The 14,488-nt window shown below is 46.4% G+C and overlaps 1 protein-coding gene across 1 annotated transcript in view; it reads right to left on the bottom strand.

The window, feature by feature from the left end:
- LOC128070298 (elongation factor 1-alpha 1-like) overlaps positions 1–12,691 on the bottom strand; it is a 427,922-nt gene extending 415,231 nt beyond the window's left edge. Inside the window, exon 1 of the mRNA XM_052663604.1 lies at positions 12,682–12,691. The gene's annotated coding sequence lies outside the window, so the exon portion shown is untranslated. The remainder of the gene's footprint in view (positions 1–12,681) is intronic.
- Positions 12,692–14,488: the final 1,797 nt, after the last annotated feature.

Raw genomic sequence — 14,488 nt, 5'->3', positions numbered from 1 at the left:
AGTACTTCTGAAGTCCGGATAAGATAGACAAGTGCCAGGCACCAATGGAGCAGCAGCAGTTGAGATAAACTATGCAAGTTGAGTGAGAACATGCTGGTCCCAAACCCACGGTGTCTAACACGATAGCTTGGGGACCTAGCTGAAGTCATCTAACTTGTGTCTGCCTCCACGTACACCACCATACCAGGCCTAATGCCTCCTGCTTCATAGGCATATTGTGGAAAATAAATCAGCTGATCTTCACAAAGTTCCCAGACTGCTGCTTCTCAAACTATCTGTGATGCAGGACGAGTATTTTCCTTTTCCCAAGTCAGTAACTCTTGGGTCAATACATTTGTATAACACAAGGAAAATGAATTAATAGAAAGAAGGAAAATGGCCAAGACACACAAGAGACCAAACCCCACTTATTTTAAACATCAAAGAGACTCTCACTATATGCTATAGAACTTTCTAAACATGTACAGTCAAATTACGTACTTACTGCGAGTCATTAATACACTTTGGTGAAGCAGCAAATGTCCACGGCTGCGGTTTCATCCTTTCTGCTCTGGCACAGTGCCTGGCCCATCAGAGGCATTCAATCAGTGGTTTCTACTGCAAAGGAATTATTATTAATACAAATACAGTTCCTGTCATGAGAGAGATTAAATAACAAGAAGCTGCAAGTAAAAAGAAGAAAAAAACCAAATGATTTGATTGCTCATGAAAGTGTCAAGAGCGTAGTGTGCACAAGAAGCAGCACAGGAGTTCAAAATGAAGACAACACAGTGGTCAAGACTTCTGATGGGCCTTGATGGCCAAGGAAGGATCAAACTTACTTTGTAGCCTTTTGTATTTTATGATTGTGGGAAAGCTTTAGGTCCACTGCACACATTTCTGCGAGCCGTAAAAGTATGAAGCTTTGGGGAAACATTTAGCTTTAATCCTACCATCCAGATGTTGCCTGTGCTCACATTTGTGAGTATACTTCCAGTGCATTAGTCAGGAAGCTGATAATGATAGTGAATATGATAAAAATTATAGTAACAGCTATATATAGGTATACATTCTTAATACTACACACACACACACATATTTATAAACATGAAGTTTTATTTATAAACATGAAGTTTTCTGTGTATCGATACAAACAACTACTGTGACTCAGAGCCATTATTATCACTAGTGAACTCATCAGCCACCATGGCAAAGATTCCCACAGTTGTTGTGTTGGGAGTCTTGAAAGGGTGATGCAAGATGCTATCAAGACCTATCTGTTCACTATAGTCTCCAAAGAGCAATCTTGAAGTTCACTGAGAGAGCTTCACAGTAGCCTCCAAGTAAGATGATGATCCTCGATAATGATCCTTGAGATTTTCCTCAAGCAGTTCACACAGGTGCCAGGACCCAGGTGCCAGGGCCAAGCTGCATTCTGAGTGGGGATGCATGACATGTCCTGAGCCCCAGCCCTGCACATGAATGTGGACTCTGAACAGTTCTGCCAAACCCGCAGTGCCTCTCTCAGAATATCAGTCTCCCTCACCTCTTTCCTGCCAATCAAGCAAGGTTATCTGCAAACAAGTCCCCAGTCTCCAAAACAATGCGCCAGGCAGTTGCAAGCTCTAAAACCCTCATCTGGGCAGTTTTCAGTGAGCGCGTGCACATGCGTGCACACACACACACACACACACACACACACACACACACACGATTTGTATTCTCATGAATATCCGTATTCAGCATTGCTGAGGAGGAACTGCCTAGTTTGAGGGAGGACATTGATCACAGCTGCCACTCACTGTGCACCAAGGGCAGTTCAGAGGAGCTGGCTGTTTCTGAACTCTGCGGAGGTATCATCTCACTTCTCAGGTCATATGGGACAAAGTTATTATTTGCCTCCTTTTGCCTTGCCTTGTACTAAGGAGCAAAAGGAAAGACAAAACAATAAGCAAAATAAGACCCTACAAACATTAGATAGATAGAACTGCTCTTTGTCCCAAGGCGGATCATCAAAGTTGATACACATACCACCATTGGCTAGTGAACCTCTCAGTCACACAGACTCCAGGGCTTGGCTTAGGCTAGTCCATGAAGGTTTGACCCTCAAGTTGAGGTAAGTGGAAGGTGGCAGAAGAGCCCAGCCTTTTGGAGGTGGATGGGGTGTTGGGGGTGGGGGTGGGGGTGTTCTCCTTTTCCTCAGAAACTGTTTCCTTTTCTGCTCTCTGTTAGGGCCCACTCTCCCACCATGCTCCTCTGTACCTTGGCTTCAGAGCATCTTCTTGTTGTCTACTCCCCATGTCTGATATTTCACCTGGGCTGTCCCTCTCACCTCATCGCCCAAGGCAGCTCATAGAAGCCAGCATACCATGGGATGTTCTAGTACCCTCAAGTTTGCTCCTGACATGATTGCTCTGTGTTCCTAGTACTGGTAGCCTCTCTGACTACTCCTATTTTTATATGTTCCTCTGGCCCTCCTGACCTTTCTGCTATCTCTTCTTGTTTCAGCAGCCCCAGGTCACATTCTCTGCTCATTGACCAGGTTCTGACAGGCATGTTCTGGGCCCCAAAATTGATCAAGTAAATATTTCTTGCCTCCAGCAGGTGACAACTCCACCTTGCCTCCCAAGTCATAGATAAGGACATCAACCATGCCTGAAAAGTGCACACACATACCCCCATACCCACAGCCAGCCGCCTCACACGTGTCCACACTCTCCTAGATGGGACGTCAACCCAATCATCACTTCTGAGAGTGTGCTTACATTCCCAGGCAAGCAAACACACACCCAGGTGTACACACTGGTACACATGGCCCACTCACCATATGTACAGTCCAGAAGCACACCACATACACTTCGATGCCCACAAGTTTATCTAAAAATACAAAGGCAACTTTTGAGGTCCCAGTCTCCCTCCTTCACATGTATATATCCACACAAAGAGAGAAAATCTCTGGGCAGGGGGATATGACACCCAGAAATGTACACATGTGCAGATACCTGGCAACTAACACACATTACCAGAAGAAAGTATCCTCAGTAAGACAAACACACACCTATGTGGGCACATGCACACATACACACACACAGACACGAAGCAGAAGCAAGTTATATATACCGAAAGTACCCAAATTTTGAGAAAGGAGAAAGGTTAAAGATGCATTTCTAAGTCTGGTTCTTCAGTCTCCCCAGGCCTAGAGTACATAGATGTGAAGCTAATGATCTAACAGGCTTTCAGTTTCTGTGTGGGTGAAGACTCCCTGGAGGAGGGCATGGCAACCCACTCCGGTATTCTTGCCTGGAAAATCCCCATGGACAGAGGAGTCTGGCAGGCTACAGTCTATAAGGTCTCACAGAGTCAGACACAACTGAAGTGACTTAGCATGCACGCGAGTGTGTGTATGTCTCTCTTTCTCTCTCTGTGTATCTCTCTTTTTATCTCACAAACAGACACAAGCACACATACTGTTGCTGTTTCAGTCGCTCAGTCGTGTCTGACACTTTGTAAGCCCAAGGACTTCGGCACTTCTAAGTCCTTCACTATCTCCCGGAGTTTGCTCGAACTCACGACCTTTGAGTCAATGATGCCATCCAACCGTCTCATCTTCTGTCACACACACAGGCATATGTTCTTTCACACATACAAACACCTTTACGCACACAAACATTCTCTCTCTCTGTCTCACACACACACACACACACACACACACACACACATACACACACACGTATCATCATCATCATCATCCACAAAAATGTTAAGATGGGAAAGCTGAGGGTGGGGGACACTTTTCCAGGCCCTGAGCAGCCATTACCATGAGGAGGTGGCACTTACACCCTCTCTGGAGCCCTGGGGCACAGAAGAATCCAGTTCCTGATACCCAGCCTGGATAGCTTCAAAGGCCAGAGACATGGTAGCCTGTTTCTCAGCTCCTTCTGTTCACTTTTCCCTGCTTCCTTCCTCTCCCTGCTCTGAGGCCACCCTCCCCTCCAGCATGACCCTCTAGGAAAGTAGCTGTGAGCAGAAAACAGGTATATCTGCTGTTCTCTTCAAATATTCACCTCAAGAATCCCGCCCCCTAAAAGAAGATAGAGTGTGATACAATATTGTAAAGTAATTAACCTCCAACTAAAATAAATAAATTTATATTAAAAAAAAAAAAGACAGAGTGTGCTGTGCAAGGAGTGCTGAAGGAGTACAAACGACCCATACGTCAGATTAGGGGATGAGAGATCATCATGCAATGCAAAAGATAGTTATCTGGGAGGAAAAAGAAGAGTGATGAGGGAAGGCTGGCCAATCTTACCTTGTGACTCCGAGCTCCCAACACAGTGAAGTTTTCCTCAGAACCCCCAAGGGATCACCCACACCCCCTTCCTCCATCTAGCTCCATAAAATCAGACAGAGTCCCTGAGAAAACCTCAGTCATGGACTGAGGCATGCTGACCTTTGGTCTGAGGCTTGGGATCTACAACTAAGAAATCAGTTAGTTCAGTCACTCAGTCGTGTCCAACTTTTTGCGACCCCATGAACTGCAGCATGCCAGGCTTCTCTGTCCATCACCAACTCCCAGAGCTTGCTCAAACTCATGTCCATCAAGTTGGCGATGCCATTCAACTATCTCATCCTCTGTCATCCCCTTCTCTTCCTGCCCTCAATCTTTCCCGGCATCGGGGTCTTTTCCAATGAGTCAGTTCTTCACATCCGGCGGCCAAAGTATTGGAGCTTCAGCTTCAGCATCAATCTTTCCAATGAATATTCAGGGTTGATTTCCTTTACAATTGACTGGTTTGATCTCCTTGTAGTCCAAGGGACTCTCGAGAGTCTTCTCCAACACCACGGTTCAAAAGCATCAATTCTTTGGCACTCAGCTTTCTGTATGGTCCAACTCTCACATCCATACATGACTACTGGAAAACCATAGCTTTGACGAGATGGGGTGGATCCCCAGATCCTACATTGGTGCCTCACCCGTAACTGGTGGTCCATAAATGGACAAGGTGTCCTCATCATTTAGCCTTTACTTTTTTCCTATAGTTTGCAGTAAAGAAGCAAAATCATTGAAAATGTCAATAGTTTTTTCAACAAGCTTAGTGACCGTAGGAAGACTATATATATAGTGCTTTGTCTTATTTTTTTTCACTTATGGCCAGATATTTTATTGTGATTTCCACTTTCAAACATTTATAGAACTGTCTCTTCAAATCCTGTACACTATATTCTCATCTGTGAAATGTCCACTAGCCAAGGAACACCAAGGATTGCTGCAACTACCAAAGCGTAGAAAGAGGCAAGGAAGGACCCTGCCCTGGAGCCTTCAGAGGGAGCTTGACCCTGCCAATACCTTGCTTCAGACTTCTAGCCTCCAGAAATGTGAGAAAATGCATATTCCTGATGTTCTCACCAATGGTTTGCAGTAACTTGTTACAGTAGGCTGAGATTCTATGAGAATCTATGTATTAGATTCTCATGGACTGCAGCATGCCAGGCTTCCCTGTCCATCACCACTCCTGGAGCTTGCTCAAACTCATGTCCATCAAGTCTTGATGCCATCCAGCCATTTCATCCTCTGTCATCCCCTTCTCCTCCTGCCTTCAGTCTTTCCCAGCATTAGGCTCTTTTCTAATGAGTTGGCCCTTTGCATCAGGTGTCCAAAGGATTGGCACTTCAGCTTTGCCATCAGTTCTTCCAATGAATATTCAGGGTTGATTTCCTTTATGATTGACTGGTTTGATCTCCTTGCAGTCCAAGGGACTCTCAAGAGTCTTCTCCAACACCACGGTTCAAAATCATCAGTTTTGCAGTGCTCAGCTTTCTTTATGGTCCAACTCTCGCATACATACATGTCTACTGGAAAAACCATAGCTTTCATTAGACGGACCGTTGTCAGCAAAATAATGTCTCTGCTTTTAAATATGCTGTCTGGGTTGGTCATGGCTTTTCTTCCCAGGAGCAAGCATCTTTTAATTTCATGGCTGCAGTCACCATCTGCAGTGATTTTGGAGCCCCAAATAATAAAGTCTCTCACTGTTTCCACTGTTCCCCCATCTATTTGTCATGAAGTGATGGGACCGGATGCTATGATCTTAGTTTTTTGAATGTTGAGTTTTAAGCCAGCTTTTTCACTCTCTTCTTTCACTTTCATCAAGAGGCTCTTTAGCTCCTCTTCGCCTTCTCAGATGTCATCTGCCTATCTGAGGTTATTGATAGTTCTCCCGGCCATCTTGACCCCAGCTTGTGCTTCATATAGCTAAGAAATACATTGTGTGAAAACTCCTGAAGATCATCAGCAGCAGAGGGCCTCAACACAGGGCCCTGGTCATCTATCTCATACTGCCTGTAGAGGAGAAATGGCTCCTCCTTCTCCTCACCACGTGGCTGATATCCTCAAAGCCCGCTGCCATCTCTCGGAAGAATCTCACAGGGCTAGGTACAGAACCTCAGCAGCTGGGAGTGAGGCCATCCAGGCCAGACCCTAGCACCAGGCCCCAAGCACCAAGAAAACCATGATGCCAAAAATTCTTCAGCCAGGCTTCCAATCAGAACCTTCTCTTCTAATTCTGAGGCAGAAAAAAAAAAAAAAAGAAAAGAAAAGAAAAGCCACTGAATTATCAGTTTTAAGAAAATTTCCAAAAGTGGACATGCCAGGAGAGTGGAAGAAGCTGTACCTAGGGCAGGGCCCCAGTTAGACCGCGGTGCTAGAGTTTTCGTCAATATAGCCCACAGTCTATCCACATCAGCTTCTGTGCTTCCACATGCAGGCTGGACACAGTTTTCCATAAGTGCAGTTGGCACCAAAGTGGAGATGAGAAAGCCATGGGAGAACTGGTGGGATGCATCGTTTCTACCATGCCAGGTAACTTTCCTGTTCCACCGTACCGCCATTGTGTACTGCTTTATTGTAAAGAGGAATCACCAGCCAGAAGTCATGTTTGTGGCTTTTGGACACCAAATGGTGGATGCAGATCCAGCTGCTGTGCTGTCGTTTCTCTCCTAAGGCAGAGAAGTGAAGTCTGGACTGGCTGTGCCAGCTGAGTTCCTTCTCCATATCTACGCCCAAGCCCACCCCAGCTCTGGAAGACTGTAGAGGGTGTTCATTTCTTAATAAGGATATAGGTAGGAAATGGCTATCTTTTCCTGTCCCATGTGATCAAGAGTGTGCACCTTGCTGCCACTGAGATCTCGGGACAGCGAGAGTAAGCCTCAGGTGGGTCAGACATTGTGGTGGAGGACTTGAGAGTCAACCAGCAGGCCATCAGGTTTGGTACTAATTGCTTTGCTGTGAGTAGCAACCCACAGGGCTGCAGAAACATCACTAATTGCACTAAGGCAATTGCCTCTCATCCCTTGATAAACACTCTTCTGGTGAAAATACACACACACACACACACACACACACACACACACACACACTTTGCCCTATGCACTCCAGTTTATGATCATCCACTTTCTCAATCCTTATGGGTTGGGGCTGCTTGTACTACTTCCACCCATGGGAGAAGAATGGGATTTGGAATCAGAAGGATTGGCTTCCTCACTTTCACTGAGCTGTGTAACTGTGCACAAAGCCTTTCATTTCTTTGAGTCTCAACACCATCGACTGCATCCACTGTAATATGGATGTAACAAAGATAATACCTACTCAACAAAATGAGGTACAGTAAATGAGGCGCAGTGTATGCAACTGCTCTGTGAAGTGTGGGGTGAGGAGGAGCTGAGCAGATATTATTCTTCTTATCATTGCTAAATATAAGAATAGATAAGAAAGTGTACTAGGAAGCTGGTCACATTCCCACCAAGGAAAGGAAAAAAGCTTCTCGTTCTGCAGGGGATAATAATCAGCCGCCTGTTGCTCTGGCTAAGCCGTGAGAAAAACACCATGGGAAAAGAATAAAAGCAAAATATAGCAATACAATATAATCTAAACAGAAGTACATCGGGTTGATTAGTAGGGATCGTCATGTCCTGCTAAGCTAAGGAAAAGCATAGTGTGGACCTTGGAACGCCAGGTCAGCACAAGTTCAGAACGCTGCTTGTTCACACACCAAGATGCTTTCCCAAAGGGTAAGCGGGTCTATGACCTCCAGCTGGGTGATACTCCTTGTACAAGAAAATAACAAAGATAGCTCAAAGTAATCAGTAAAATGGGAGCCGTGACCAGGGACACAGGAGGCTGATTTTATCGTAGCACAACAGATATTTTCTGCATGCTGAGACACTAAATAAAAGTGATGTGGCTCCAAGGAACAGGGCTCTTGATCCAAGAAGTCTTGAGTCCCCCAATCCCATTTTTAAAACTTTAATTCTGTCTCTAGTTCCTTTTTCCCAAACTGTGCATTAACCACTTTCGATCCCTACCTGCTGTGCTGGTCGCAGCAAGTGGCGCCCAAAGTGGGGCTTGAAAGTGAAGGATTGCCGAGAGGGCAAAGCTAAAGATGAAATGTTGGTGCACGGTCCTGAGGAAGAGTGGAGTGAGGCCTCTGAAAATCCCCTTTTGCGGTAAGTAACACTCTCTCAGGCATTGAAACCGGTGTTAAGCATGGGAAAGTCGGAAAGTTTGGAACAATACCGGCCATATATATGCCTCTTAAGGCAGCTTTTAAAAGCGAGGGGAACAAATATAAGTGAGGGCCAGCTACTGGAGCTTTTACAAACCGTTGAGAAACGTTGCTCATGGTTCCCTTCTCTTGGTACTTTAGCTTTAGGAACATGGGAGAAGGTAGGTAGTGAATTAGAGAAACTTCTTTGCCTGTATCTATCTGGTCAACTTGGGCACTGATAAAATCCGTTTTAGAACCTCTTCAGAGCCCGGAAAGCTCAGAAGAGAGTGAAGTTGAATGTGAAACCCCATCAAAGGGAGGACCTGAATATACAGAGCCCGAGGGGGTAGAGCAAAAAATGCAGGAGGCTCTTAAAGCTGCTGTTCCTTCTGCGTCTTTGTTTAGGGAAAACGGATTTCCTCTGCCTCCTCTTCCTCCATCTTCTCTCTTAACCACTGGAGCGGCTCAAGCTTTTCCTTCCTTGTGACAGACATCAGTTCTGTCACCCCTCCAGAAAGGTATTTGGCCGGCTGGACAGGAGGGTGACTTGGAGGCTATGACTATGGCATTTCCAGGACAATACATGAACGGATAGCTCCTGGGACAGATCCTAATCATCCTAGTGAGATGTATGAGGCTGTACACAAGCATATTTGATAGGGCCTACATGGGGTCTCATTGTTAAGATGGCTCATTATATTGACCTCACAAACAAAGAATAAAATCACAGTGATCCTTGAGACTGACCAAATTGCCCAAATGACAGACATTCTGTTTTCTCACTGGCACCCTATCTTCTCAAATCTGCGAGACCATCAGATTTCAGACCTCCGGCTATGTGACCACAGGACTCAACTACAGGCTAAAAATTAACCATCCTTTCAGAGAATTTGTCATTGGTGGGGTATAAGAAAGACCCTGTCAGGAAGGGAGGACGCTGGTTCTCCTTAAAGGCCAGTCACCCTCTCTTTTCCCTCTAATAAATTTCCCTTTTCTTGCATGACTGCCTGGCTTGCTCTCTTTTTCTCTGCACTCGCCTTACATTATGGTGCTGAAACCCGGAAGGGAAGATCCACCGCAACTGGGTGGGCTCCTCCACCTCCAGTGGTCCCCTCCCTTGGATCTTGCCAAGAAACTGAAGCGAGCTCCGGGATGGGGATGGGACTCTCCACTTGCCTAGCTGGACTGACATCCACATACTGGCCCACATTTTATCCATTGATTACAAGGGTGAGAGAAATCCCATTCCCTCGGATTCTCTCTCTCTCTCTCTCTCTCTCTCTCTCTCTCTCTCTCTCTCTCTCTCTCTCTCTCTCTCTCTCTCTCTCTCTCGCCTAGTTTCCAAGTCCTAACGCTAGGCAGGAAGATCCCCACGGCCCAATGGCCCTCGGGCCCTCAGCCTTGTGCCCCATCTGACTTTGAAATAGGGGATGCCCATTTCAAAGCAGACTATTATTACTCTCTGAGAAAGCCCTGAGACCGGGGACGCCTTTTCTCTTGGACCTTTCTCCTCACTTTCTCTCGCCCTTGTCTAACCTCCCTATTCAGCTGCAATGGGAAATTCTCAATCCCAGCCCTCAAAATCTACTCCTCTAGGATGCCTTCTCTGAAACCTAAAAGACTTGCGCTTCCAAGTGGTGATAAGACCAAAAAGACTTATTTACTATTCTAACGCTGTCTGGCCGCAATACAGACTTGATAATAGGTCCCAATGGCCAGAAAACGGAACTCTCGATTATAATACTCTATGGGACCTCGGTAACTTCTGCTGCCTGAACAGCAAGTGGTTAGAAATCCCTTATGTTCAGGCTTTCTTCGCTCTTTGCTCTCGACCCTCCCTCTGAGAATCCTGTTCTACTTCTCAAATACTCAGCCCACTCTGGGCCACATCTTCCTAATACAATGTCTCCTGATCCCTGTTCAGATTTTTCTTCTTCTTCCTTGACCCTTCTGACCATAGCCCACCCGCTGTCGCTCCCAATCCCATTACAGCCGCTCCAGATCCAGTTCCACAACCTCCACCTACGTCCCCTCCTCCCTCTCCCCGCCCCCCTTCTCAAGTGCAGGACACTGCCACCGCGCAGCTCTCAACCCCCCTCCCCTGCCTGTGCCGGAGGCAAGATATGAGACCTCAGACCCACCCTCTACCCCGAGGGTCCCAAGGCTTTACCCCCGACCTCCCTAAATCCCCTCCCCGTACCCAGTCCTGAACAACTTTAAAACAGGAAACTTCACCACAGGACCCTGCTCCTTTCCCTGCTCCACTCCTCTCTTTATGGGAAGTAGCTGGAGCAGAAGGCATTAATTATTCGGGTTCATGTCCCATTCTCCCTCACCGATCTATCTCAGGCTGAAAAGCATCTTGGCTCCTTCTCCTCAGACCCTGAGTATGGCAAGCCTCTCAGGTGCATGCTGATGAGATACACAGGACAAAGAACACTAAGCCTCTAGGGGCAATGGCTGTCCCCCCAGGTGATCCCAGCTGGGATTATCAGGCAGAGAGACCTGCAGCCTGTAATCATAAGGTTGCTTGCCTCATTGTGGGCCTTCAAAAGGCAGGGCATAAAGCTGTCAACTTTGATGAGCTCTGGGAAATAACTCAAAGACTAGATGAAAACAATTTCTAGACAGGTTAACGGAAGCCCTACAAAAACATACAAAATTAGACCCCCACTTCAGCAGAGGGCACCATTGTCCTTAACACACATTTTATCTCCCAGTCATCCCCAGATATCTGAAGGAAACTAAAAAAGGCAGAAGAAGGCCCTCAAACCCCTCAATGAGACCTTTTACATAAGAAGAGGCAAAGCTAGAGAAGGCCCAACAGGATCACACCAAATACCACCTCTTAGCCACTGCCTTACATGGCTAAAGGAAGGAAGGAAGGAAGGAAGGAAGGAAGGAAGCCATATGGGCCCTGCTTCAAATGTGGCAAAGAAGGCCACTGGGCCTGCTCATGCCTAAAGTCAAGGCCCCCTCCAGGTCCATGTCCCACCTGTGGCATAAAGGGACATTGGAAGGTCGACTGCCCAAATCCCCCTCTAGGGATCCAGACATCCCTTCCTGGTCCTGAGCAGGAGTCCTCTGACCCAGCTCTGCCCAGCCTCCTCGGACGCTCTGCTGAAGACTGAAGGTGCCCAGGGCCCCAGGGCCCCAGGCCCCCACTCTCACCACCTCTACAGAGACTAAGGGAACTTAACTCTTACAGTGGCAGGTAAGCCGATCTCCTTTCTCATTGACGTGGGAGCCACTTACTCGGCTATGCCTGCCTACTCTGGAAAACCAAGTTCTCTCAGGTCTCTGTTATGGGGGTTGACGGTTTAATATCTACACCACGAATAACTGAGCCTCTGCCTTGCACACTTCAAAATACCCTATTTTCCCATTCTTTTCTCATACTCCCCAAATGCCCCACTCCTATCCTTGGGAGAGACCTTCTCTCAAAATCTGAAGCTTCTATTACTATCCCAAGCCCACCCTCTGATCTAGCCTGGCTACCGCTCCTCAACCCCACCTTCTCTTCCCCTGCCCCATTGCCCTCCTCATCCCTAAACCCCATGGTTTGGGATACAGATAACTCATCTGTTGCCTCTCACCATGCTCCAATTCATATCTGTCTCAAAGACCCGTCTAAATCCCCCAATCAACCACAATACCCCATCTCCCAAAAACATCAACAAGGGTTAAAGCCTATCGTCACTAAACTCCTACGTCAGGGCCTCTTGCACCCAACTCACTCTCCCTATAACACCCCTATCCTACCTGTCAAAAACCCAAATGGCTCCTATCACCTGGTCCAGGTCCTGAGACTTAACAGTGTGGCTGTTATCCCCATACACACCCAGTAGTTCCAAATCCCTATACTCTCCTCTCCCTCATTCCCTCTTCCAATACCCACTTCACTGTTCTAGATCTCAAAAATGCCTTCTTTGCTATCCTTTACACACAGACTCTCAAGACCTCTTTGCCTTTACCTGGACTGATCCAGACAATCATCACTCCCAACAGCTGACATGGACCGTCCTCCCCCAAGGCTTTCATGATAGCCCTTATTTCTTTGGCCAACCCCTAGCATCAGACCTAACTTCTCTTGACCTTACTCTGAGTACTGTCCTCCAATATGTGGATGATCTCCTCCTTTGTGTAGTCCTTCACTTACACACTCTCAACAACACACTAAACAACTCCTCAATTTTCTAGCTGATCGAGGCTATCAAGTATCTCCCGCCAAAGTTCAGCTCTCTCTTCCTAGAGTCCCCTATCTTGGAATCCTTATAACACCAACAAAAAGATATATTACTGTTGGTGGAAAGTCCTTTATATGCACCCTACCACACCCTACATCAAAAACAGAGATACTGTCCTTCTTGGGGTTGGCTGGACATCCAAGCCTCTGGATTCCTAATTTTGCTCTCTTGGTGCAACCCCTATATCAAGCCACCTGAGGAGATCTTTCAGAACCCCTAGAGCTAAAATCAAATATCTGTTCAGCCTTTAACACCCTTAAGCAAGCCATTCTCTCAGCCCCAGCTCTAACACTTCCTGACCTTTCTCCCCCCTTTGTCCTCTACGTTACTGAGAGACACAAAATTGCCCTAGGAGTTTTGGGACAAAATCAGGGCCCCTCTTTCACCCCTGTCGCTTATCTATCAAAGCAATTAGATACCACAATTTAAAGATGGCCAGCCTGCCTACGTGCTCTGGCAGCAGCTGCACTCCTCGCTCAAGAAAGTGAAAAACTTATTTTTGGAGCACCCACTGTCATTTGTTCACCACACGACTTTAAGGACTTACTTTCTCACAAATCCATGACCCTTCTATCTCCTTCACACATCCAACTAATTCATGTCACCCTTCTCAAATCTCCCGAGTTCTCCTCGGAATGCTGTCCTACTCTCAACCCTGCCACCCTTATCCTTAATTCTTCTGAGCCCCCTATCCATACCTGCAAAGAGGCATTAGAAGACCTGATGCCCCATTTCTCCCACATTTCCTGAACCGCTTTAATTTTTTTGGAGGGTTGGGGGATCAGGAAATAAGCTTTATTCTTATTTTTTGCAGTCAATTCTGATTTTACTTGGTATTTCGATGGCAGCTCCTCCATGACATCAGAAGGAAAAAAATGCTGCTGGATATGCAATTGTCTCTGACACTGAAATTATTGAATCCCAACCTCTCCCCTCGGGAACCTCTTCTCAAAAGGCAGAATTTATTGCACTAACTAGAGCCCTTATCCTTGCAGCTAACAAGAGAGCAAACATAAACACTGATTCTAAATATTCTAAATTTTCACATCATCCACTCACATGCTGCCATTTGGAAGGAACGAGGGCTCCTATCTACTAAAGGCTCTCCCGTAACTAACGCTCCACCTATATTCCAACTTTTAAAAGCAGCTAACGTGCCAGTTGAAGTAGGCATCACACATTGCTGAGGTCACCAGGTGGCCTCAGATCCCATTTCATGGGGCAACAATGCCCCGCAGACAGAGAAGCAAAACAAGCCTCACTCTGATCACCAGCTCAACAACTTATAGTAATCCCTAACATAAAGCCACTTTACCTCCCCAAAGAAAAACACGATTGTTACAAGAGGGACCACAACCACAAGGAGACTGGTTACAAAAACAGGGCCGCTATGTCCAAAGCTGGAATCAAGATTGCCGGGAAAAATATCCATAACCTCAGATATGCAGATGACACCACCCTTATGGCAGAAAGTGAAGAGGAACTAAAAAGCCTCTTGATGAAAGTGAAAGAGGAGAGTGAAAAAGTTGGCTTAAAGCTCAGCATTCAGAAAACGAAGATCATGGCATCTGGTCCCATCACTTCATGGCAAATAGATGGGGAAACAGTGGAAACAGTGTCAGACTTTATTTTGGGGGGCTCCAAAATCACGGCAGATGGTGACTGCAGCCATGAAATTAAAAGACGCTTACTCCTTGGAAGGAAAGTTATGACCAACCT

This window comes from Budorcas taxicolor, chromosome X (genome assembly GCF_023091745.1).
Source record: "Budorcas taxicolor isolate Tak-1 chromosome X, Takin1.1, whole genome shotgun sequence".
Classification (NCBI taxonomy): domain Eukaryota; kingdom Metazoa; phylum Chordata; class Mammalia; order Artiodactyla; family Bovidae; genus Budorcas; species Budorcas taxicolor.
This window is presented reverse-complemented; position numbering and strand designations above follow the sequence as displayed.